The 27,282-nt window shown below is 39.9% G+C and overlaps 2 pseudogenes across 1 annotated transcript; both read right to left on the bottom strand.

Moving 5' to 3' along the window:
- Positions 1 to 3,240: 3,240 nt before the first annotated feature.
- Positions 3,241 to 13,082, bottom strand: LOC143891789 ((RS)-norcoclaurine 6-O-methyltransferase pseudogene; annotated as a pseudogene).
- Positions 13,083 to 17,732: 4,650 nt separating this feature from the next.
- LOC143891788 ((RS)-norcoclaurine 6-O-methyltransferase pseudogene) lies at positions 17,733 to 19,810 on the bottom strand (annotated as a pseudogene). The gene is made up of 2 exons (XR_013255423.1): positions 19,006 to 19,810; positions 17,733 to 18,026 (listed from the first exon to the last, which is right to left on the bottom strand). The product of XR_013255423.1 is annotated as a (RS)-norcoclaurine 6-O-methyltransferase pseudogene (transcript).
- Positions 19,811 to 27,282: the final 7,472 nt, after the last annotated feature.

Genomic DNA, 27,282 nt, shown 5'->3' with positions numbered 1-27,282 from the left:
CCACGTGGAGGGGGAGATTGTTGGGGGGTTCCACGTGAAAGCAAAATAGTCCCACATCGGAAAAGTATAACGATGTGGATGGGCTTATAAGGGAATGGGCCCGCCCCCCAAAAGCTAGCTTTTGAGGGCGTGTTCTACCCGGGACCCAACACTATTGGCATAAGTCTAAGGGACTAAGTGTACAGTCCTAAAAGGAAGGGCTAGACTTGAATAGCCACCTCTGGTTCCCATATTATTGATAAAGATTGTTGAATCTAAAAATGACAATGGTTTTTTGGCTTCGTCAAAGAGAACAGGTGGGAAAATTGAATTCCTTTCTAGCAAACATAAAAAACTAATTCCTTTGTTTTTTGAATGCCTATCTTGACCTCATTATCTGATGGGAAAGACGTGTTTTTATTTTTGTACATGATCTCATCATACGTTTTGTTTTAAAAAGTGCCGTACCTATCACGTTTTGTGCCCCATGTGTAACATGTGGATGTGATTCATTTTGTTGATCTGACTAAAAATGAAACTCCGGTCATTGTATGTGGCCTTGTTGGATTCTTTGCATGATAAATTAGGTACTTGTTTAGTTTAGGCAGTTTATATAGTTTGATTAGTATTATCTCCCTAAATCTTACCTAATTTTGTTCGTTGTCTATCCCTTAAGTGCTCTTCACATGCTGAGGGCTGCTAGCAAAATGGAACTCGTTTAAACATAAAGACAAAATCCTATGTTGTGACACATATTCAAAAAGACAAGATGAAATCCTATGTTGTGACACATACGCAGAAAGATAAGGAATTTTCCAAACGAAATCCCGTTTTGAAAGTATTTCCTTAAAAATGCAAAACAATGATTATTGTTAATTAATTAGGGGCCGTTTGGATACGAGGATTTTAGAATCTAGGTTTTTAAGTTTGAAAACAGTGTAAAAGACGGTATATGATCAAGTTCATGTATGCTGTTCTGACAGCGTTTCTTGGATTTTAAGTTAGAAATTCAGGTTTCTTGAATGCCTGACAAGTGTTGAAAGTTTTTTAGGAATGCTAGCGGCTCTATACATAGTCGGTTTGGTTTGGATTGAAATCTTTCTGTGAACCCAGGGTCCTTGGGTTCCTTTAAATCTTGGTCGTCGCCAATATGAATAGACGGAATGCGGCTCTATATATAGTGGGTTTTGTTTGGATTGAAATCTTTCTGTGAACCCAGAGTCCGTGGGTTCCTTTAAATCTTGGTCGTCGCTAATATGAATAGAGGTCGCATCCACGACACGTGGACATCAATATGAAACGGTGGCGTATTCTAATAATACCCCTCTCTGTAGCCATTATTCCCTTCTCTGTAACCATTATTTCCATCGGCGTACCCATTATTTCCGCCGGCATACCCGCCGGCGTACCCATTATTCCTATTCCCCTGTCTGTAACCATTATTTCCATCGGCGTACCTATTATTTCTGCCGACGTACCAATTATTCCCCTCTCTGTAACTATTATTTCTATCGGTGTACCCAATATTTCCGCCGGCGTACCCATTAGTCCCCTCTCTGTAACCATTATTTCGATCGGCGTACCCTTTATTTCTGCGGGCATACCCATTATTCCCCTCTCTGTAACCATTATTTCCGCCGGCATACCCATTATTGCCCTCTCTATGACCATTATTTCCATCGGTGTACCCATTATTTCCGCAGGCGTACTCATTATTTCCCTCTCTGTAACCATTATTTCCATCGGCGTACCAATTATTTTCTGCCGGGGTACCCATTATTTCTATCTTGGCCGTCGGAAATACCTAGAGACGGATGGATGCTTGACACGTGTTGAAAAGAAAAGTGAGAAAAGATAACGTCTACCGTTCTAAGCCAAAAGATAAGCGAGAAAAGATAACGTCAGTGTTCCAAAAAGTACAATAACGTCGGGGTACCAAAAAGTTTTCCGACACGTCTCAAGATCCATCCGTCTCTAGTTATTTCCGACGACCAAGATAGAAACGAACCCAAGGTTCTCTCGGTTCAAATACACGTTTAAATGAACCAAAAGAAGCCCCGTGAATCAGGCCAATTTAGAGGCACTAATGAAAAAGGAGGACTCTGTCGATGTCAGAAGGGTATCAGGGTCTTTTGACCACCCGGTTTTGAAGTGTAGCCCTTTTTTTGTTCTTGTTTTAAAAGGTGCCCGCAATCCATATTTTCACTAAACATCGGCCCGCATTATGTACTTTTCTCTTTCAACAGAAACAGACTTCTTAGGAAAACACGTTTAATTTTGGGCCTAATAATCAGGCGTTATGGTCCCTTATCTTTGGTGGTAGGGGAACAACTTAGGTCGGGCTCAACTCGAACCCGACGGGTTGAACCCGAAAAAAGTTCGGGTCGGGTTGAGTTCAGGTCGAGTTTGGGTTGGGGTTGAATTCGGGTCAGGTTCAGGTTGAGGATTTGGCAACCCGACCCGAGTGAAACCTGACATTTTTTATGATTTTATTTTTATTTTTTTAAGCTTCAAAACTCGGGTTGGGTCAGGTTGAACCTCGTCGGGTTGGAAATCGGGTCGGCTTGGGTTAAGGTTGGAAAAATGGGTTCCTCGGGTCGGGTTGGCCTCAACCCGTCCCAACCCGATCCGAGTTTGCACCCCTATTTCCTGGGCGTAAAATAAATTTTATGCTCCTTTTTTAGTGCAAAACTAGGAGTAAATTTTTTTATTTTACCCCCATTTTAAGTCAAAAGAAAGGAAGCCTACTTATTTTTTACTATCCCACTGCCATTAAGCCTTAAAAAATCTATAGACTACCTTAAATTTGGCCAATCTCCTCAAAACACCTTAAATATATCTATAAAAAGGGCGACCCAGTGCACGAGGCTCCAGCCATTGCGGGGTCTGAGGAGGGCTAGATGTACGCAACCTTACCCCTGCTTTGCAGAGAGGCTGTTTCCTCGAATCGAACCTGTGATCACTAGGCCACAATGGAGCAACCTTACCGTTGACCTATCAAGTCGACTAGACAAGCAGTAGAAAATCCACCACAGATCAATCTCGACCATGACCGATCAAGATAAGTTCCTAACCATTCTTTGCAGTCCAGTTAAATGCATGGTTAAATTAATAGATCTTGATTTAAACAAGAACCTCAAGTACACCAATAGCATTCTTATTTCTTCAAACTAAGCATAAACAAAGAACAAATAGGCTTGGAAAATAAATGACCCATAATAGGTGATCATAAGCTAGATGATGAATATCGATCTTAACAGACTAAGGAAATGCGACAATCACAGACTGCAAAGCATCGACGGGTGTTATCTCACTGCGACTGAATCCAGCATTGAAGACAAGCCTTCTCCATTCCTCCTCAGTTCTCTCTTGTCCCCCTGTCAATAATATCATTAACACATCGAAGGCAAATCGGGTACGGGTGATTTCGTGACCTTCATCAATGTCCATCACAATGTCAACTATAATCACCTTCCCTCCCTCTTCTGGCATTGCTTCCTTGCATTTCTTCAGAATCTTCACACAATCCTCGTCATCCCAATCATGTAATATTTTCTGCAATCAATAATTGATAGATAACATTATCAAATCATTTGAAGGTGTACCAATGTCTAAGACTTGCAAACATCTATGATGACCAAAATACCCCTATTTTAGGGACCAATTTTCAAAGCCTGGGAAAAGCAACCAACGCTGTTTGTTTTTCCGATTGGCCCGAATTTTCCACCGATGGGGTATTGGCCAGATGAAGAGAGGCTTTTGTCGTGTGGGGTGACAGGCTTAGCTTATGTGATGCTCATTTGAAAATTCACCCCTTACATAAGGGTATTTTGGTAATTTACTATTGTCTTTTATTCAGAACATGGCCCATTTGAAGTGCTTTCCTAAGGCTTTGTTCACTTGCGTTCCCGGGAAATCAAATCCCTGGAAAACAACCTCTGTTTTCCTTGACCAGATAGAATTTTGGTGTTCACTTGCATTCCTGAGAAAGTAACAAGCCTAGGTGGAAAATGTCAAATAATGATATGGAAATTGCCAAAAATGATGTGGATAATGTCTATAATGTGAAGATCGAGTGCCCATTTGAGAAAAAATGAGTCTACGAATGATACAATGAGGTTCCAAACAAGAGCGGGGGCATTCAGCTTTTCTTTTGCGTCTACACCCATTGCTTGCTTCTTGTTGGAGGACTTTGGAATTTTTTTTTTATGGGATGAGAGATTATTCTCTTTTGTTCGATGGATGGTTTCCTCCCCTCCTATCTATTTATAGGGTGTTTGTAATGCAGTGTTTTATGGGGCAACTAAGCCGTCTAAATGGACTGAAGTCACGTTTTACATGGTAGAATTGAATTTATGACTCCAAATCATTTCAAGTGAATTTTTCTTCCATTGATATTTTTATCATGGGAAATGATATCAGCAGAACCATGGTTTGATATTTTCACACCTACCAAAAAAAAATGGTTTGATATTTTCACTAGCTCATCTTGTCTTTTACTATTTAAAGAGCTGTCAAAAGTTATTACAGTTCTCAAAAAGCTCTCACAAAGCCAATTCAAACATAAAAGATGAGGTGGGTTTGTGCAATTATTAAAACATGGTTGTGCTGATATCATTTCCCTTTTATTATTTGAAAATATTGTTATGTTATATTATATACATTTATTAAATTAGTTACCTATCAACTACTAATAAAAGTGGGATTGAGCCTCTAGCTCAATGGTTTAAGACTTTGTTCTTTAACCTAGAGGTCAGAGGTTCAATCCCAGCTTACCATACCAAAAAAAAAAGAACAAAATATATTACTAATATATAGCCTAAAAATTTAGTTTATGAGTATACAATGGGTATAGTCCACAAAATCTTTTTTTTTTTAAAGGGTGAAGGATGTATTAATTAATGAATAAGAGGGCAGTACCCCAACGACCAAGGAGGTCGATACAAGAAGTAACAAGAAAAAAGAAGTAAGAATGAACAAAATGAGAGCCCTGAAGGAGGAAGAAAATAAAAAATCTCAAGTCTTTCTCTGGAGTCTGCATACCCCAGCTCGCCTATCTTCCTCAGAATTTGCATATCTTTTTAAGATGCTGATAACAGATGGGCCCTCCGGTTGTCCGATCTTGGATCTCATCAATCCAGTGCGCAAATCTCCAAGGAGGAGAGATACTTCCTTTCAGCCACCTGATTGCATTGAGAGAATCACCTTCAACATTCTGGTAATCTAAAGAACTATTGTCAATAATCCTCAACCATGACCGCTCTGATCTCTGCCTCATTTGAGTTCACCTATGGGGCCAGAGAAGGTTGGGGAGGCCACCCCTCTAACGTCTCTAATGAGACCCCCCCACTCCAACAAAATCAATTTGATATTATGTGCCGCACATTCTAATAAAATGTCACCATTTCAAAGAAAAAAAAAATCAGTTTTATATTATGTTGTTAATAAATTCCACATCCATTTTTTGTGACTATCTCTTTGAATCATAGGGCTGTGACTTTGTCTAAGGGCCGAATAAATTATTTTAAATTTACTATTATTATGAAAATAAAGTATATTCTGAAATTAATTCAAAAATCAATATGAAAATGGGAAATGATATATCACCCACTTTTCTTCCCAAGGTCAACCCCTTTTTGTGTAAATAATGTAGTCATAAATACACTAGAAAGGGGGGCCAGGGAATGGAAAGGGCATGAATATATCACTTCCCTAGAAGAAGAATCACCGAAAAGGAATTATCCTGTCAGCCCAAGATTAAGGAGGTCACCCCTTCTATTTGTTGGGGTTCCACGCAAAAGCAATAGTCCCACATCGGACATGTGAAATGGATGTGGATGGGTTATAAGGGAATGGGCACCCTCCCTCTAACAGCTAGCTTTTAGGGGTGAGTTCTACCTGGTTATATTCCAAACAAGTGGTATTAGAGACGGACACGTTGTAACCCCGGTTTAGCCTCCGAGGATGAAAGATCTAGGTAACCCTGGTATGTCTCTGAGGACGGAAAAATTCCTCGGGGAAGATCTCGTAGTTCCCACATTCCTGCCTTGTGGAGGGGCGAGATTGTCCACGGTGCTTTCACGTGGAGGGGGAGATTGTTGGGGGGTTCCACGTGAAAGCAAAATAGTCCCACATCGGAAAAGTGTAACAGTGTGAATGGGCTTATAAGGGAATGGGGTCTTCTCTCCACCCCCCCCACCCCCCCCCCCCCCCCCCCCACAAAATGCTAGCTTTTGAGGGTGTGTTCTACCCGGGTCCCAACAACTATTGGCATAAGTCTAAGGGACTAAGTGTACAGTCCTAAAAGGAAGGGCTAGACTTGAATAGCCACCTCTGGTTCCCATCTTATTGTAAAGAAAGATGGGTCAAAGCAAAGCTATCGGGAAAAAAAAAACAAAGAAAATGATGACCGTTAAGGGCACGTTTGGGGACCCTGAATTTTTTTTTCTTCAGCCGAGTGGAAATTAAAGGAAGGCAATTATTTTTAGGCGATGATTTATTCGCCCCCTGTAGGATAATACATCCCACTTTTAACATGAATGGGCGTGTATTATCCTACAGTGGGGCAAAAAAGTCATCTCCCTACCTTTGTTAATTAGTTTAGTCAAGGTATGAGAGAAAAGAGTCCGGACCAAAACAAATTCTTTTCTTGACGGACACTGTGAATATATAATTGTAGTCCTAGTTGGGGGGCAGTTCAAACTCAGTATCAATTACACAAATCCACATGGGTCCCACAGCAGGACTTTTTTGTAACAAAGACAGTTTGTGGGGCCCAACATGAGGTTACCCATCGTGGTCCTCTTACCATGCTTAAGGGGTTAAGGGACACATCAAAGGTGAGGAGAAGACCAAGAAAAAGGCGATGATTTTTTTTGCCCTCCCTGTACGATTATGCGCCTCCTTTTAATGTGATATGCAAGTAGGGGTGTAAACGGATCGAATTCGAAGCGGATATGGCTATATCCGAATTCGATTACAATATACACTATCCGAATTCGGATTCGACGGATATTTAATATTTATTACTGAATTCGTATCCGTCGGATATTGTTCGAATTCGAATATTATCCATATCCGTTTATCCGGTAAATTCGAATATTTTACTGCAGCACTTTATATTTTTTCTCCTTCTTACTCGAATAAAATTTCCAAACCCTAAAACTAGACCTCTACATTCTCTTCACAAAATTAACTCTCAAACCCTAAAATATATGAGATCCTCTTCTTCTTTTTAAAACAAAGGCAGAGAGAGAGAGGGAGGCGGTGGGGATGGATGATAGTGTTGGTAGTGGTCTTTGGGTTTTTCCTTTTTTTGTATATGATGAAATGGGTTTGGGCTATTTTTGTTTTTTTTTTCCTAAAAAGAAAATTATAAACAAAATATAGTGTGTCATTACTAAAAATAAATATTAATGATATTATTAATAATAAATAAAAAGGATTTACTTCTCGGATTCGGATGCTAAACGGATCGGATATACTATTTACCAGATTCGCATCCGCTAAGAGCCGGATATCTCATAAACGGATTCGGATAATATCCGCTTGAAACGGATTCGGATAATATTCACTTTAAACGGATTCGGATGCGGACGGTAATCGAATTTCCGAATATCCATTTACACCCCTATATGCAAGTGTTAAAGTCTACCCACATTTCACGTTAAAAGGGGCCCCATAATCTCCACTACAAAAATTATACTAATTAAAAGGACATATTATCGGTGTGAGTGCTGTGTTCGAAATTCTAATACATTATTAGATCACGTGGGAGCCGAGAGAAATGATAAAAATAAACAGGCCCAAGTAATCTCTAAGAAAAGCATATTATCCGAGCAGTCCTACTTTTAGAAAATATTACCCACATATTGTTATTCCCCCCCCCCCCCCCCCCCCCCCCCCCCCCGGGTTTTTTTTGAATGCCTATCTTGACCTCCTTATCTGATAGGAAAGACGGGTTTTTATTTTTGTAGATGATCTTATCATACGTTTTGTTTTAAAAAGTGCCATAACTATCACGTTTTGTGCCCCATGTGTAACATGTGGATGTGATACATTTTGTTGATCTAACTAAAAATGCAACTCCGGTCATTGTATGTGGCCTTGTTAGAATATGTGTGATGTCATCGTTGGATTGGGTTGAGTTCTCACCGTTGGATTCTTTGCATGATAAATTAGGTACTTGTTTAGTTTAGGCAGTTTATACAGTATATTATCTCCCTAAATCTTATCTAATTTCGTTCGTTGTCTATCCCTTAAGTGCTCTTCACATGCTGAGGGCTGCAAGCAAAATGGAACTCGTTTAAAACATAAAGACAAAATCCTATGTTGTGACACATATTCAAAAAGACCAGACGAAATCCTATGTTGTGACACATATGCAGAAAGATAAGGAATTTTCCAAACGAAATCCCGTTTTGAAAGTATTTCCTTAAAAATGCAGAACAATGATTATTTTTAATTAATTAGAGGCCGTTTGTATACCCGGATTTTAGAATCCAAGTTTTAAATTTGAAAACAGTGTAAAAGACGATTTTAGAATCAAGCTGATGTATGCTGTTCTGACAGCGTTTCTTGGGTTTTAAGTGAGAAATTCAAGTTTTAAAAATCTCCTCCGCATCCTGAGATTTCAAAAGCCTGAAAATATGTGAGGATCTTCTACTCTCTTGCTGAGGGAAAGAAGGGTGAGAAGTCAAAAACAAGTCAAAATCGACGGCTGATCTTCTTCTTCTCTTGTCTCTTAGCTTCAGCTTTGAAGAAATTCCGGATTCTAAAATCCGCGTATCCAAACGGCCCCTTAGATTCTTTCTTAAAGATAACTTTTTGGGCCCAGATATGAACCATTTTTATTTGATCATTATTACTCTATCTCACCGAGGTAGAAAAATTAAATAAGGAAAACACTTTGAAAACAGAACTCCATCTTGGTTACAAATATGATGGCTAAAATAACAATAATGCCCTTAATTAAGGGTTGAAATTTCAAACAACCGTCGTGGACACTAGAGCTGTCACGGGCGACTATATGCGACCTGTGCCGAACTGAAAATCTCTATTGCCAGCTAAAACAGCACAAAGGAGACTCAGTAACAAAAGTTCATGTAAAGGGATAATTTGGTCATTTAGTTGAAAACCATACTCTTTCTCGCCTTCTAGTACACGTGTCTCAATTGGTGGTCCACTCATTTAACTATATGATCCCAGGAATTATTTTCCAAATGGGAGATGATTTATTCACCCCCCTTGCAGGATGATGCGCCCCACTTGTATCGGAATTGTGGGCAGACTTTAATGCTTTTTGACGATCAAATCACGTTAAAAGTGTGGGGGCGGGGGCGGGGGGGGGGGTGGTGGGTGGTGCGTGGGTCCGTGGGTGTGAGAGGGGGCGCAAGTAAATATAACAGAAAGAAAACAAGGACATGTTCCTAGTCTTTTCAACAGGAGAAAGTTACAGAATGAGGGGATGTTTAGTGAAAAAACGGATTGCGGGCACCTTTTAAAATAAGAACAAAAAAGGGCTAAACTTCAAAATCGGGTGATTCGTTTAAGTTGGCATCGATTGAGTCCATCTTTTTCATTACTGCCTCTTAAATTGGCCCGATTCACGAGGCTTCTTTTGGTTTATTTAAATGTGTATTTGAACCGAGAGATCCTTGGGTTCGCTTCTATCTTGCCCGTCGGAAATACCTAGAGACGGATGGATGCCTGACACGTGTTGAAATTTTTTTTGGAATGCTAGGGGCTTTATACATAGTCGGTTTGGTTTGGATTGAAATCTTGGTCGTCGCCAATATGAATAGACGGAATGCAGTTCTATACATAGTCGGTTTGGTTTGGATTGAAATCTTTCTATTAACCTAGAGTCCTTGGGTTCTTTTAAATCTTGGTCGTTGCCAAGATGAATAGACGGTCGGATCCACGACACGTGTACATCAGTATAAAACGGTGGCGTCTTCTAATAATACCCCTCTGTAGCCATTATTCCCTTCTCTGTAACCATTATTTCCATCGGCGTACCCATTATTTCCGCCGGCGTACCCATTATCCCTATTCCCCTCTCTGTAACCATTATGTCCATCGCAAATAAACATAACAAAAAGAAAACAAGGACATGTTCCAGGTCTTTTCAACAGGAGAAAGATACGGAATGCAGGGATGTTTAGTGAAAATACGGATTGCGGGCACCCTTTAAAATAAGAACAAAAAAAGGGCTAAACTTCAAAATCGGGAGGTTCGTTTAAGTTGGCATCGATAGAGTCCTCCTTTTTCATTACCGCCTCTTAAATTGGCCCGATTCACGAGGCTTCTTTTGGTTCATTTAAATGTGTATTCGAACCGAGAGATCCTTGGGTTCGTTTCTATCTTGCCTGTAGAGACGGATGGATGCCTGACACGTGTTGAAATTTTTTTTGGAATGCTAGCGGCTCTATATATAGTTGGTTTGGTTTGGATTGAAATCTTTCTGTGAACCCAGGGTCCTTGGGTTCCTTTAAATCTTGGTCGTCGCCAATATGAATAGACGGAATGCGGCTCTATAGATAGTGGGTTTGGTTTGGATTGAAATCTTTCTATGAACCCAGAGTCCTTGGGTTCCTTTAAATCTTGGTCGTTGCCAATATCAGTAGACGGTCGGATCCACGACACATGGACATCAATATCAATACCGGAATACAAGACGGGTAGAGAACGTTTGAGGAGACTCAAACTATTAATACCGGAATACAAGACGGGTAGAGAACGTTTGAGGAGACTCAAACTATTAATACCGGAATACAAGACAGGTAGAGAACGTTTGAGAAGACTCAAACTATCAATACCAGAATACAAGACGGGTAGAGAATGTTTGAGGAGACTCAAACTATCAATACCGAAATACAAGACGGGTAGAGAATGTTTGAGGAGACTCAAACTATCAATACCGGAATACAAGACGGGTAGAGAACGTTTGAGGAGACTCAAACTATCAATACCGGAATACAAGACGGGTAGAGAACGTTTGAGGAGACTCAAACTATCAATACTGGAATACAAGACGGGTAGAGAACGTTTGAGGAGACTCAAACTATCAATACCGGATGGGATGGCGATATATCGAGTTTTTATACTGGAATCGACAGCCAGGTCACCCCTAACATAACCTTCTAGAGGTCAGAGTGGAGGAGAAGAGTTAAAACATAGCATAGCTATAAGCAGTTAGGAAAACATGACTTTTACTAAAGGTATAATTCAACGAAATATGATGAAATCTTGTGGGCTTTGGCCCCTTTAAACAAGTAAACCAAAACTCTGCTTATATTTTGATAAATGCAAAACTAAATTTCAAATTCAAATGAGGATTTATATTTTTCTGAAAAACTAGTCAAGGAGCTTAGCTCGAAAGGGGGTGTTCAAGCTTCTCTTATCTTTATTTGATAAGAATAGCCATCTCAATCCTAAATTTTTGTTCGACGTCTTTTATGACTTAGGAAACCAAGTCATAAAAGATGCCCCTAGTATGATTTTATTTCCATAACAAGATTCATAAGAGAGCAAAACGCAAGGGTTCAACTAAAGGTTTTCATTTCAAAGAAATATTTGAGGTTACAAAGCTTTTACAAATACAAGAAAACGGGTTCTGCTCAAAGCATTATTCTTTCTGCACGTTGCGATAACATTCTGAATAAACTTGAAAAGCTGTCCTTTCTGAACTCTGTTCTGTTCGGCTCTGTCCGCAGGAGATGCAACTTCTCGCTTTTAAAACTTATCACCCCAGCTTCAAGGGGAGTAAAGGCAACTTGGCTTTAAAGACCTGACTTTGACTTGAGAATGAAAAGATTTTGACACACGATAAACGGGATTTTGACAAATGACAAACGAAAGCTTTGACAAACACACAACATAGACTCTAAAAGAGATTGAATCTGCTTCTTAATTTGATAAATGTTTAAGGTGGTAACAGTCTACCGCTCTTAGAATCTTTTGAATACCGTATCTAAAAATGTTTCATTCCCCTTTTCGGTATTTCAGTCATGGTTATTATCTCCTTTAGATTGCTTAGTTTTAACCACTTTAGCTTGAAGAAGTATCAAAAGAAATTATGCTGGCGCTTACTCAGACTCTGAAGTAATGCAAAAAACGGAAGTACAATCGGCTTCCAGAAGCTTTGTCCTCTATGAAATCACTGCCATGACTGAATCGCCCTTTTTAGGGTTTCGATTCAGCGGACCGCACGCCATAATTTTTGCCTGGACTGCCTGCCCTTGCAGGTTTTTCATCCACCAGGCTTAATACCCTGACTTTTGCCTAGACCGCCCTTTCGGGTTTTCAATCTAGAGGGTCTAAGACTCTTTTTTTTTTTTCTTTTTTTTTTCTACAAACCTGGGTCAATAACACCAGAAGGACTTTTCAGGAAAGCTTGGGTTCAAAAGGGATTAACTTTGGTTAATTTTGAGCAACTGGACCGCATCTGGACCCTCCAGACTGCCTACGTATCCCCAAAGAAATTGGGAATAAGGTCTCGCGTAGTTCGGGTCTAATATCTTTTGTGACGAAAGTCATAAAAGATGCCCCTGGTTTAAATTTGACAAAGAGATTTTGATTTTGCTTTTGGCTCAAATGGTGTAGCAAAAGGGGTTTTTATTTTTGAAATTTGAGCTATTGGCTTAAAGCTCAAATCGTCAATTCAACGCGACATTGTGCATCTTCATATAGTCTCACGATGGCCCACAAGATTCTAAGTCCAAATAAACATACTATACGGGGTGTGTATTATGGGCCCAATACTATAAAAAAAATATTAAGTTTACATTTCATTTGAAGGCATGGATATACTATGAGTATGAGTGCCATGAAAACCCACCCATTCTAATAAAGTGACTCCCAATAATTGCGTGGGCCTACTACACCTCCCTCATCATTCCAAGTTTTTTTTTCCTGAAAACAAGTCTTTCCACTTCTTTAAACGTCTTTAGACTCTTACTTTGTTTTACTTGGTGGGCTTTGGTGTCATTTTCACTATTTAAAGGAAAGTCTACCTCCGACTGAATCAATATCTCGTTTTCCCTTTGCTGCCACGGAGAGCGATGTTCCGCCTCTTTCTTAAACAGCTCTCGCTCATTCATTTCACTGAACCTGAACCCTTCCACCAAGAACCCCAATTCTTGACTGGAAGGGACACCAAAGGCCTCTGCCCTTCCATCCCTTGGATCGATAGAGAGGGAGGGCAGAGCTTTTGGTTTTTTAGCACCTATTTCACTTTATTAACGACGAGATCCATTATTGTTTCTCGCGTGTCCCTGGAAAGTCAGAGTCGGTGCGAATTCTCCCAATTTGTGACCCACCATACGATCTATTATATAAATGGGTAAATGTTCTTTTCCTTGGAAGGCCTCTCACATCATATTTCAAAAGATTTGAAAGAAACAAAAGCGCCTATCAGAGTTGTTTTTATCTGTCACTGTTTATTAGCCTTTTTAAGGCTTAACAACGATTAATGCGAGGGAAAAATAATTGAAAAAAATTTCTTGGAAAGTGAGTTTTCCAACATTTGTCGAGATCATTTTCAGGAATTTTCTTTTTCATGAAAATTCCGTCCTGATACAACAGGTCCTAAATAAAGGGAGTTGATATCTGCACCCCCTAGTTTTAATAATGAAACTCCACGGGTCACTTTAAACTTCACTAATTGGGTTTATTAGCTACAGACTCCTCTTGTTTCGCGGACCTCAGTTGACTAGAAACCAAAGTGATGACACCGAGGTTTGAAAGTTCCAATATATCGGCCATAGACCATAGGCATTATCAAAGATCTATAGTTCCCATATATTAGGGCTGCAACTCGAGCCGGGTTTTACCCGACCCGCATCGACCCGACCCGAAAATAGCCTGGGTTGGGTTCAGGTTTCATGGGTTTCGGGTCGAGCCGGGTTGAGCATTCAGAAGCCCGCATGAATCTCGGGTCGAGCCGGGTTTGAAGGGGCCCGACCCGACCCGAGTTACATAAGTTATAGTATGTACATTTTTTTCTATTGTTAGTTAAAAGTTAAAAGTGAAAACCCATGCACCCAGTGTTATTGTATGTGAGTGTAATTTCTGCTTCTATGAGTTGAGTTGATTCAAGTGTTTGATTCAGCACTGTTTGGTTGTAATTACAACATTGTTTGATTACAACATTGTTTGATTCAAGTGTAATGTGAGTGTAATTACATCATTGTTTGATTCAAGTGTAATGTGAGTGTAATTTCTGCTTCTATGAGTTGAGTTGCCTTGCCAAACAAGAATTTTCCTCAAAAAATTGCGTCAACGTGAAAAAACCCGACCCGACCCTACCCGACCCGACCTGACCCGAGATTTATCATGGGTAGGGCCGGGTTTGGGAATCGTGGGTTTTCCGAAAAAAAACCCGACCCGACCCGACCCGAGATATTTCTTGGGTAGGGTTGGGTTATCCAAAACCCGACCCGCCCGACCCGAGTTGCAGCCCTACCATATATGGGCCTATATTTAAATGGGCCTATATTTAAACGCTACTGATAATGGCACTACCATGTTTTAATAACTGCACAAACACAGTCAGTCTATTCCTTTTTTAATTGACTTATGAGAGAGGTGTTTAAATAATAAAAGACAGATGAGTTGGTGTAATTGTCAAAACATGGTAGTGGCAATATCTGTGCTGTTTAATGGCAAATTGAATCAGACAATGACATGGTCGGAAATAGAAACAGAGACTCTAATTTGAATGATATCTTTTATTTCCCCACCCCCACCCCCCCGCCCCCCCCCACCCCTCGGTTTTTTTTGAATGCCTATCTTGACCTCCTTATCTGATAGGAGAGACGGGTTTTTATTTTTGTACATGATCTTATCATACGTTTTGTTTTAAAAAGTGCCATAAGTATCACGTTTTGTGCCCCATGTGTAACATGTGGATGTGATTCATTTTGTTGATCTGACTAAAAATGCGACTCCGGTCATTGTATGTGGCCTTGTTGGATTCTTTGCATGATAAATTAGGTACTTGTTTAGTTTTGGCAGTTTATATAGTTTATTAGTATTATCTCCCTAAATCTTATCTAATTTCGTTCGTTGTCTATCCCTTAAGTGCTCTTCACATGCTGAGGGCTGCTAGCAAAATGGAACTCGTTTAAAACATAAAGAAAAAATCCTATGTTGTGACACATATTCAAAAAGACTAAGACGAAATCCTATGTTGTGACACATACGTAGAAAGATAAGGAATTTTCCAAACGAAATCCCGTTTTGAAAGTATTTCCTTAAAAATGCAAAACAATGATTATTGTTAATTAATTAGGGGCCGTTTGGATACACGGATTTTAGAATCCAGGTTTTAAGTTTGAAAACAGTGTAAAAGACGGTATATGATCAAGCTGATGTACGCTTTTCTGACAGCGTTTCTTGGATTTTAAGTGAGAAATTCAGGTTTCTTGGATGCCTGACACGTGTTAAAAAATTTTCGGGAATGCTAGCGGCTCTATACGTAGTCGGTTTGGTTTGGATTGAAATCTTTCTGTGAACCCAGGGTCCTTGGGTTCCTTTAAATCTTGGTCATCGCCAATATGAATAGACGGAATGTGGCTCTATACATAGTGGGTTTGGTTTGGATTGAAATCTTTCTGTGAACCTAGAGTCCTTGGGTTCCTTTAAATCTTGGTCGTCGCCAATATGAATAGACGGTCGGATCCACGACACGTGGACATCAATATGAAACGGTGACGTCTTCTAATAATAACCCTCTCTGTAGCCATTATTCTCTTCTCTGTAACCATTATTTCCATCGGCGTACCCATTATTTCCGCCGGCATACCCGCCGGCGTACCCATTATTCCTATTCCCCTCTCTGTAACTATTATTTCCATCGGCGTACCTATTATTTCTGCCGACGTACCCATTATTCCCCTCTCTGTAACCATTATTTCCATCGGTGTACCCATTATTTCTGCCGGTGTACCCATTACTCCCCTCTCTGTAACCATTATTTCCATCGGCGTACTATTCCTATTCCCCTCTCTGTAACCATTATTTCGATCGGCGTACCCATTATTTCTGCGGGCGTACCCATTATTCCCCTCTCTGTAACCATTATTTCCGCTGGCATACCCATTATTGCCCTCTCTATGACCATTATTTCCATCGGTGTACCCATTATTTCCGCCGGCGTACCCATTATTTCCCTCTCTGTAACCATTATTTCCTCCATCGTCGTACCCATTATTTCCTCCGGCGTACCCATTATTTCCCTCTCTGTAACCATTATTTCCATCGGCGTACCAATTATTTTCCGCCGGCGTACCCATTATTTCTGTCTTGGCCGTCGGAAATACCTAGAGACGGATGGATGCCTGACACGTGTTGAAAAGAAAAGTGAGAAAAGATAACGTCAGTGTTCCAAAAAGTACAATAACGTCGAGGTTCCAAAATATTTTCCAACACGTGTCAAGATCCATCTGTCTCTAGTTATTTCCGATGGCCAAGATATAAACGAACCCAAAGTTCTCTCGGTTCAAATACACGTTTAAATGAACCAAAAGAAGCCTCGTGAATCTGGCCAATTTAAGAGGCAGTAATGAAAAAGGAGGACTCTGTCGATGTCAGAAGGGTATCAGGGTCTTTTGACCACCCGATTTTGAAGTTTAGCCCTTTTTTTGTTCTTGTTTTAAAAGGTGCCCGCAAGCCATATTTTCACTAAACATCGGCCCGCATTCCGTACTTTTCCCTTTCAACAGAAACGGACTTCTTAGGAAAACACGTTTATTTTGGGCCTAGTAATCAGGCGTTATGGTTCCTTATCTTTCGTGGTAGGGGAACAACTCAGGTCGGGTTCAACTCGAACCCGGCAGGTTGAATCCGAAAAAAGGTCGGGTTGGGTTGAGTTCAGGTCAAGTTTGGGTTCGGGTTGAGTTCACTTTTCCAACCGGATCGAGTTCGGGTCAGGTTCAGGTTGAGGGTTTGGCAACCCGACCCGAGTGAAACCCGACATTTTTTATGATTTTTTTAAGCTTCAAAACTCGGGTTGGGTCAGGTTGAACCTCGTAGGGTTGGAAATCGGGTCGGGTTGGGTTCAGGTTGGAAAAATGGGTTCCTCGGGTCGGGTTGGCCTCAACCCGTCCCAACCCGATCCGAGTTTGCACCCCTATTTCCTGGGCGTAAAACAAATGTATGCTCACTTTTTAGTGCAAAACTAGGAGTAAATTTTTTATTTTAGCCCCATTTTAAGTCAAAAGAAAGGAAGCCTACTTATTTTTTTACTATCCCACTGCCATTAAGCCTTAAAAAAATCTATAGACTACCTTAACTTGGACCAATCTCCTCAAAACACCTTAAATCTATTTAGAAAAAGGGCGGCCCAGTGCACAAGGCTCCCGCCATTGCGGGGTCTGGGGAGGGCTAGATGTACGCAATCATACCCCTGCTTTGTAGAGAGGCTGTTTCCTCGAATCAAACCTTTGATTACTAGGCCACAATGGAGCAACCTTACCGTTGACCGATCAATTCGACTAGACAAGTAGTAGAAAATCCAGCACAAATCAATCTCGACCATGACCGATCAAGATAAGTTCCTAACCATTCTTTGCATTCCAGTTAAATGCATGGTTAAATTAATAGATCTTGATTTAACCAAGAACCTCAAGTACACCAATATCATTCTTATTTCTTCAAACTAAGCATAAACAAAGAACAAACAGGCTTGGAAAATAAATGACACATAACAGGTGAACATAAGCTAGACGATGAATATCGGTCTTATCAGACTAAGGAAATGCGACAATCACAGACTGCAAAGCATCGACAGGTGTTATCTCACATCGACTGAATCCAGCATTGAAGACAAGCCTTCTCCATTCCTCCTCAGTTCTCTCCTGTCCCCCTGTCGATAACATCATTAACACATCGAAGGCAAATCGGGTACGGGTGATTTCGTGGCCTTCGTCAATGTCCATCACAATGTCAACTATAATCACCTTCCCTCCCTCTTCTGGCATTGCTTCCTTGCATTTCTTCAGAATCTTTACACAGTCCTCATCATCCCAATCATGTAATATTTTCTGCAATCAATAATTGATAGATAACATTAACAAATCAGTAACCTTTTGAAGGTGTACCAATGTCTAAGACTTGCAAACATCTATGATGAAATGACGAAAATACCCCTATTTCAGGGATCAATTTTCAAAGTAAAGCCCGGGAAAAGCAACCAACGTTGTTTGTTTTTCCGATTGCCCCAAATTTTCCACCGACGGGGTATTGGCCAGATGAAGAGAAGGTTTTTGTCATGTGGGGCGACAGGTAACAGGCTTAGTTTATGTGATGCTCATTTGAAAATTAACCCTTACATAATGGTATTTTGGTCATTTACTATTGTCTTTTATTCAGAACAGGCCCCATTTGAAGTGCTTTCCTGGCTCTGTTCACTTGCGTTCCCGGGAAAGCAAATCCCTGGAAAACAACCTCTTTTTTCCTTGACAAGACCTTGACAAAACAGAATTCTGGTGTTCACTTGCTTTCCTGAGAAAGTAACGAGCCTAGGTGGAAATGTCAAATAATGACATGGAAATTGCCAAAAATGATGTGGAAATGTCTCTTTTCTCACAAGTGTGGGAAACCAAATCCCACTATTTTGGTCGGATTTGCTTTCTTGGGAAAACTAGTGAAAAAAGGTGGGCGAGCAATTTCTCGGGAAACCTTTTCCTACACAGTTTCCTGGATTTCTTTTCCTAATGCCACGTCAGATTCCCCGAAAACCTTTTCTTTTCCTTTCCCAGGAAAACAAGTGAACAGAGCCTAAATGGCACATTTGGCTACCATGATTTTTTTTTCATGATAAATCAGTGTGAAATTTATTTTAAAATGTTAGGTAACTAACTAATACGCCAAAGAGCTGATGTAACCTGTTAGGCTAAGCCCTTTAAACCTGTCCCATATATACCAGGCTGAGTCCCACCTAGTCCCATCTATAGGCAAGTAGGCCCCACTCACAACCCTAAAAATAAAGAAAATAAAGATACAAAGGATCTTCTTAATTACCATCATCATAACAGCATCATTGTGTGGTATGAAAGAAAACATGTCTCCTGCCACACGCTCCACATCAGGGTAATCAGGTATTGTCTCGACAACGTGAGGAAGATCGAGCACACTGCACTTTATATGCGGAAATGCCTTAGCAACCGTCCTTGACGCAGTCCCTGTGCCTCCTCCCACATCCACCAAAGACCTTATCCCTTCAAAAATTTCCCTACAACCTCCAATCAGGGCTGGAGTTACCAATCTAGCATCAGAGGCCATAGCCTCATTGAACAACTTATTATGGTCCGCATGCTTCGAGGCATAGCTCCACATATCCTCACCGTTCACTGCCTCAAAGGTCGAAGACACTGTAGATTCCTTAGCTTCTAAGAGAGAGCCGAGTATTTGCCATTTCTCTGCTAGCCCGTGTTGTACAACTCGAACATATGGAACTATGTTTGTGGGATCGTCCACGAGAATAAATTTTGAGGCTGAGGTGAGGCCATATAAACCCTCTTCTTGGAGAGTGAGGAGTTTCATGTGGATTAAGTAACGAAGCAACCTTCGAAGGTTTTCGTAGTTTCCACATGGCACGGGTAGAGAGGAACCCAGTTGGGTAAGGGTTATGGGTTTGCCATGGCTATGGATTATGTCTATAATCTGAAGATCGAGTGCCCATTTGAGAACAAATGAGTCTACGAATGATACAGTGGGGTTCCAAACAAGAGCGAGGGCATTCAGCTTTTCTCTTGCGTCTACACCTATTGCTTGCTTCATGTTGAAGGAAATGGAAATTTTTTTTAGGTCGGATGAGAGATTATTCTCTTTTGCTCGATAGATAGCCTCTCCCCTTCTATCTATTTATAGGGTGTTTGTAATGGGAACCTAAGCCGTCTAAATGGACTGAAGTCAGATTTTACATGCTAGAATTGAATTTATGACTCCAAATTAATCATTTCCATATCAATCTCAAGTGAAATTTTCTTCCATTGATATTTTTATTATGAGAAATGATATCAGCAGAACCATGGTTTGATATTTTCACTAGCTCATCTTGTCTTTTTACTATTTAAAGAGCTGTCAAAAGTTATTACAGTTCCCAAAAAGCTCTCACAAAGTCAAATAAAAAAGAAAAGATGAGGTGGGTTTGTGCAATTATTAAGACATGTTTGTGCTGATATCATTTCCCTTTTATTATTTTAAAATATTGTTAAGTTATTATATGCATTTATTAAATTAGTTACCCATCAACTACTAATAAAAGTGGGATTGAGCCTCTAGCTCGGTGGTTTAAGACTTTGTTCTTCAACTTAGAGGTCAGAGGTTCAATCCCAGCTTACCATACCAAAAAAAAAACCCAATAAAATTACTAATTTAGAGTGTAAAAATTCAGTTTATGACTATACAATGGGTATAACCCACAAAATCTTTTTTTTTTAAAAAAGGGTGAAGGATGTATTAATTAATCAATAAGAGGGCAATACTCCAACGACCAAGGAGGTCGATACAAGAAGTAACAAGAAAAAAGAAGTAAGAATGAACAAAATGAGAGCCCTTAAGGAGGAAGAAAATAAAAACTCTCAAGTCTTTCTCTGGAGTCTGGACACCCCGGCTCGCCTATCTTCCGCAGAATTTGCATATCTTTCAAGATGCTGATAAGAGATGGACCCTCCTGTTATCCGATCTTGGATCTCATCAATCCAGAGCACAAATTTCCAAGGAGGAGGGATACTTCCTTTCAGCCACCTGGTCACATTAAGAGAATCCCCTTCAACATTCAGGTAATCTAAAGAATTACTGTCAATGATCCTCAACCATGACCGCTCTGATCTCTGGCTCATTTGAGTCCACCTATGGGCAGGGGCGGAGGCACATATAGCCTGAGGGGGGCCAGCCCCCCCATGACTTGCAAAATTCCTTTTATGGGTGCATGGCTATACATGCATGCCTAACTAGTCTAGTGGCCATGGCCCCCCCAATGACCAATGCAGAACAGTGTAAATTAATCCGGCCCCCCCAACTGTTAATTCCTGGCTCCGCCCCTGCCTATGGGGCAAGAGAAGGTTGGGGACGCCACCCCTCTAACATCTCTAATGAGACCCCCACACTCCAGCGGGGACATGGTGACATATATGACAGTATATTATGTTGCCAACAAAATCAAATTTATATTATGTGCCTCACATTCTAATAAAATGTCACCATTTAAAATATAAAAAAAAAAAAACTATATTATGTTTCCAATATTCCAATAAATTCCACATCCATTTTTTTTATGACTGATCTATTTGAATCATAGAGCTGCGACTCAGTCTAAGGGCTGAATAAATTATTTTATATTTACTTTTTATTATAAAAATAAAGAATATTCTGAAATTAATTAAAAAGTCCATATGAAAAAGGGAAATGATATATTCACCCACTTTTCTTCCCCTGGCCATCACCTTTTTGTGTAAAAAATGTAGTCTCAAATACACTTGCCGGAATTTTTTTGGTCCTTGGGATTATTGTGGAACAAAAAACTTCCTGGGAGATTGGTGGGAAAAAAAGAAGCCCTGGAAGTATCCCGGTAAAATAAAAATCTCATGTTTGGTCGACCGGACTATGGTGGGAAAAAAATGCTTTGTTTGGTTGCTTGAACTTGTTGGGAAGAAAAAAAAAATCTTCTGCAAGCTAATTTTTTGTTCTTGGGAGTATTTTTTTTTCCTTCCTGGGGTTTCGTGTGGGGTTATTTTAGTTCCTGGCATTATTTTGGGCCCACCAACCAAACGTGGGTTTCCTGCAGAAATTTCACAAAAGTCCCACGAATAAAAAAAACTCCGGCAACCAAACTTAGCATCGGCAGGGAAATGGAAAGGGGGCTAATGTATCACTTCCCTCTATAGAAGGAAAAACTCCCAAAAGGAATTATTTGGTCAACCCAAGAATTAAGCAGGTCACCCGTTCTATTGGCATAAGTCTAAGTGTACAGTCCAAAAAGGAAGGGCTAGAATTGAACAGCCACCTCTGGTTCCCATCTTAATGTAAAGAAAGATTGGTAAGACCAAAGCTATCGTTAAAAAAAAAAACAGAAAGAAAGGCCGAAAAGAAGACCTTTAGGGGCACGTTTGGCTACTGAATTTATTTCCGGCAGAAAATGTGGGCGATGATATCCTTCCCCCCGCCCCCGCCCCCGCCCCGCCCCCAAGGAAAATATACAGCCTTGTTAACGTGAATTGTAGGCAGACATCTAAACGCGTTAACAGTTATTATCCTACGAGGCGAAAAAATCATCTCCCTTTTTTGGTCCACATGGGTCGTGGGGCCCAACATGACGTTACCCCTCGTGGTCCTGTTTCCATAATTCCATGTTAAAGCCTCAAGGGGACGCATCTGAAGCCTCAAAGGTTAGGAAAAGGCCTACAAAAATTATATTAATTAAAAGGACATATTATAGATATGAATGCTGTCTTCGAATACATTATTAGATCACGTGGGAGAGGAGAAAAATGATAAAAATAAACAGGCCTAGGTGATTAAAAAAAAAGGAACAAAATGGCCACTTTGTCATCCACATTACAGATATGACCCATAATATACAAGTGGTCAAAGGACCTAACGCTAAGACTTAAGTGATCCATCTAACCCATTAGTTTGAAGATCTTGGTCTTACTCTCACCTGATGGGTTAAGAGCTAATTTATGAACAAATGGACTGATCGATCTCTAGGATTATCCTTCATATAAGAAATAATCCTCTTCTAATTAAGAAAGGAAGCCCAACAAGAAAGTCCTTTTTCACCATTCTCAAAGTTCTTTTTTTTTATGGGTAAGCTGGAGTTTGTCGAAGTTCTTGTTTTTTCACCATGGTCAAAGTTCTTTGAGATGATACAAGTCAACAAGGAAAGAATAAAGAGACAGGTTGAGAAATGAAGATCATGGATTTATGGCGCACAATACAACGGTACATTTAGCTTTGTATTCTTGCTTATTCAATATATGCGGGTGATCTAAAGAAGAAGAGATGGAGATAGTTGAATCTATATAAAAATGCAGACGTAATAGTCCTAAAAGTGACCATGGGGAATGAACCAAAGAATGAGTTTTCTTAGCATTTTTCATGAATCAAAACATTAGAGTCGCTCTAATAAAAATTGATTTTTTTGTCAATGTAGTCATCATAAAGTTATAGACATAGTTGAATTTATGTAAAAATCCAGGCCTAACAGCCCTGAAAGTGACCATGGGGAATGAACCAAAGGATGAGTTTTCTTAGCATTTTTCATGAATCAAAGCATTAGAGGCGCTCTAATCAAAGTTGTTTTTTCTGTATGTAGTCATCAGAAACAAAGAAATAACCATACCCACCGTATCTGACCCAACCGTGTGTTGGAAAATCAAATTCCTTTATTGCAAACAGAAAAAAGTAGTTGCCGTATAGGGCACATTTAAGGTCGAATCCCTTTAATGCAGGGGGTTTTGTAAGTCAAGGAGGAATGTGCTTGGAGAACGACGTAAGTACTTTGACAATGGGTCATACAAATGTAGGCAGTTCCATAATTGACATATGAAAGAAGTTATGCTTTATTATAACCTCAGTTTCTAAACGTTAGATTAGGCTGATATCTCACCGTTGGATTCTTTTGGTGATAGATTAGGTAGTTGTTTCATTTAGGCAACTGAGTTTGATTAGAATTATATCCCAAAATCTTATCTAATCGGTTGCCGGGCTTTTTTTAATTCTTGGGACTTTTTTTTTATCGTAGGGAATTTTTAATCCAAACAGTGAAGTCATTTATATAGGTTTTTTTTTTCCTACAATTCCTAAAATTTCCGCCAAAATTTAGAGGTGTCATTACTAAATATGGGAAGGGGGGAGAGAGAGGGAAGAAAGAGACAGATAGAGGGCATCATTCCCTAGGAAAGAAAAAGAGGGGACAAGAAGTCCATGTCACCACGTAAGCAATCATTATAAGAGTGGGATTAAAAAAAATTCTAATGCTAAAAGGCAACCAAACATGGGATGGGACCAAAATTATAAGAACTCCAATGCGATCCAATCCCCCAACCACATGTATAACAGCACTGAAAAATGCAAAAGTAAAGGAATGATAAATGCATGCAAACATGCAGTTGTCGTATCCAATTGTTGGGAAGTTAGCCAGGCCATTTCCGTCTGTGTGTGAATCAAAGATCAAAGCAATCCACAAACATGTCTACGTTAGGGGTGTATCTTGGGTCGGGTCGCGTCGGATTGAGATTTTGCGAAAGAATGAATTGGAATCAACCTGAACCCCACCCAATTTTAAGGTAAAACCTCAACCCAAATTCCCCAAAATCGACCCGAGTTGCACCCCTAGTCTACGTATATGCCGGGAAAAATAAATCACACCACAAATAAAGTAATGCGAATTCGGAAAGCGGGAACAATAATAAGATGCAACCACAATCCAAACCACAACATTAGATTTACGGAGAAAACCCTTCAGTGTGAAGGGAAAAAGCCATGCAAAGTGAAACAAAAAATACCCACTTTCCGGGTATAAAACCTTGATGTTGGAGATGAAAACCTTATTATAATCTGCCATTCTTCCGTTTCAAGACGCTTCAAACATCGATTTAACTTTCAAACGAATAAAAAATCCTGGACTTGAAAAAACACCTAAGGAAAAATAAAACCCAATTTTTTGGTCCTTCTTCTGTCTCTTCTTACCATCCTTGATATTTGATCCAACAGCAGCCTTTTAAAAAGTGGGCTGCTATTGGATCAAATATCAAGGGAGCTACCATTCACACGGTACTTGACGGTCGGGCACCATATTTAGTATTTTTTCTATTTATTTTGGGGCTTTTCATGTCCCTCACTCACACCCAGGGCCGTTCTGATACATGGATTGTACAAGCTAAATCTTGGATTTTAGAAGCAAAAATCTAGTATTTTGCTTATAAAATCATGGTTATAGCTTGTAAAATCCAGCATTATAAAATCTATACACCCAAAGTTTCTTCCTCCATGCCAATGACTTACAACTGGCCTCACTAATATTCCATGGAATAAATTTTTCATAGTTGCCAAACATGGCCTCACTAATATTGGTTAATGAAACGAGAGAAGAAAAATTGCAACGGTTTTGTTAAAATCTAAACAAGAAGACTTGGAGAACTGGGGGGCAACTGATGGGTATAAAAATATAACTCACCACAGCGAGTACCCGAGTTTTAGCGAACTGGGTTTCCAAAGTACCCGAGTACAGGTTTCATAGGCCGGACAGACTCCCACCAATCAGAAATATAACTCACCATACTTCCCCAAGTCACCATAATGACTTGGAGAACTGGGGGCAACTGATGGGGTATAAAAACAGCAGCCTATTAGCTGTCGACATGTGGCCCGAGGATGGCCCACCGCAGACCCCGCGTCAGCAGGGGTAGTTTGGTAATTACAGCAGAGTAGGTGAGCTCGAACCTATAGCTGGCTGACACCTGTCCTGGAGTAATAACTACCCCAGTTTTCCCTCTATAAAAGGGCTTCCAAAGCTCATAAAAAGGGTAAGGTAATAACTTCTCACCCACCACTCTTAAAACTCGCTCTGCACTCCTGCTCATACTGACTTGAGTGTCGAAGTGCCTGTCCGGAGTAACACTCCGGGTTGGTCATTCTGACCTTGTTTGATCTTTACGCAGGGCTCAGCTACTCAACTCCCTCACCTCGGTTTCTCGGGTCCTCCAGCTCGGCCCTTACATCACTGTCATATCTGTTACCGATTTTAGGCCTAACAAAAATGATAACTTGAACCAATTCTATTCAATTTTTACTTAGTGGGAAATTTCAATTTATGAAAATATCCCTCTAAATTAACCATAATCATATCATTTCCCTCAAAATTGAGGAAGGAGAAAAAACTTTCTATTAGAAATGTTTTTCTTGCAATCCAAACAGTCAACTAGGGTGTGCCAAATTTTGTCCTCAAAACAAGTCATTTAAAATCGGCCCACCAGTATAAGATTAATCTTTTTTTTTTCTTTTCGAATGGTAGCATAAGGTTAATCTTACAAATAGGAAACTACATGCATTTAAAACGTGTAGAAAGAAAAAGAAAAAACAAAAGGAGAACAAAAAATATAACGATAAAGTATTGACAACAGGGGTGGAATTTCCGCATGAAACCCACGTTTGGTTGGTGGGCCCAAAATAACCCCGCACGAAACCCCAAGAAGAAAAAAAAATACTCCTAGGAACCAAAATAATCCCAGGAACAAATAATAAGCTTGCAGAAGAATTTTTTTTCTTCCCAACAGTTCAAGCAACCAAACAAAGCAGTTCGGATGTAGGGAAAAAGAGTTATCCGACGTTTGGTATACTCATTTTTCGGGTTTTTTTTTTCCGAAATTAAAAATTTCAATTCCTTTCAAGGAAAACAGCAAACATTCCATAGAATTTTACTCTCTATGGATGTAAAACAAAATTTATGCTCCTTTTATATCGTAAAAATGGGCCTAAAATTTGTTTTTACGCCCATTTTACATCTAAAGAAACGGAGCCAAAGGAAAATATTGTTTTACATAATTTTTTTCCCATATAATAACCAAACACTTTTTTTCCCACCATAGTCCGGTCAACCAAACATGGGATTTTTATTTTACCGGGATACTTTCAAGGAGTTTTTTTTTTCCCACCTATCTCCTAGGAAGTTTTTTGTTCCACAAAAATCCCAAGAACCAAAAAAAATCCGGCAACCAAACGGAGTTATGCATGCTATGCATGTCAAGAAATAAAATAAATATCCGGACGAATAAAATACAGAAAACAATTTCTTGGAAAAGAATTGTCTCATTAATTTTCATTAGTCTGATCCCCAACCCACGTGTATTGACCCTGCAAGTGATTAGGTTCATTGATCTAGTTGGCTATTTGGGAGTTTAATCATTTGCCATAGGATTACGGTGATTCGATGATAATATACCATTGATCTAAAGGTATTGTTTGAGATTTTTGTCCCATCCCTAGGGGTGCAACTCTGGTCGGGTTGGGTCGGGTTGAGGCCAACCCGACCCAACCCGAGGAACCCATTTTCCCAACCTGACCCCACCCAACCCGATTTCTAACCCAACCCGATTTGCAATTGGGTCAACCCGACCCAACCCGATTTCCAATTCATGCACATGTTTTTTGTGGGCCCCACTGTTTTTTTTTTTTTTGCTCACATTCCTACCCAGGCATCCACCATATAAAAACTCTTTCTATCTAAACTAGAGGATAAATTTATGCTGAAATTTAAGCACATTTCTAGATTCAATGGGAAATGTGTTCAGTTAA

Source organism: Tasmannia lanceolata, unplaced genomic scaffold, assembly GCF_043159265.1.
Source record: "Tasmannia lanceolata isolate RefF3 unplaced genomic scaffold, GAP_Taslan_0.1 ptg000015l, whole genome shotgun sequence".
In the NCBI taxonomy this organism is placed as follows: domain Eukaryota; kingdom Viridiplantae; phylum Streptophyta; class Magnoliopsida; order Canellales; family Winteraceae; genus Tasmannia; species Tasmannia lanceolata.
Note: the sequence above shows the minus strand (reverse complement) of the source record. Positions and strands in the feature narration are given on the sequence as shown.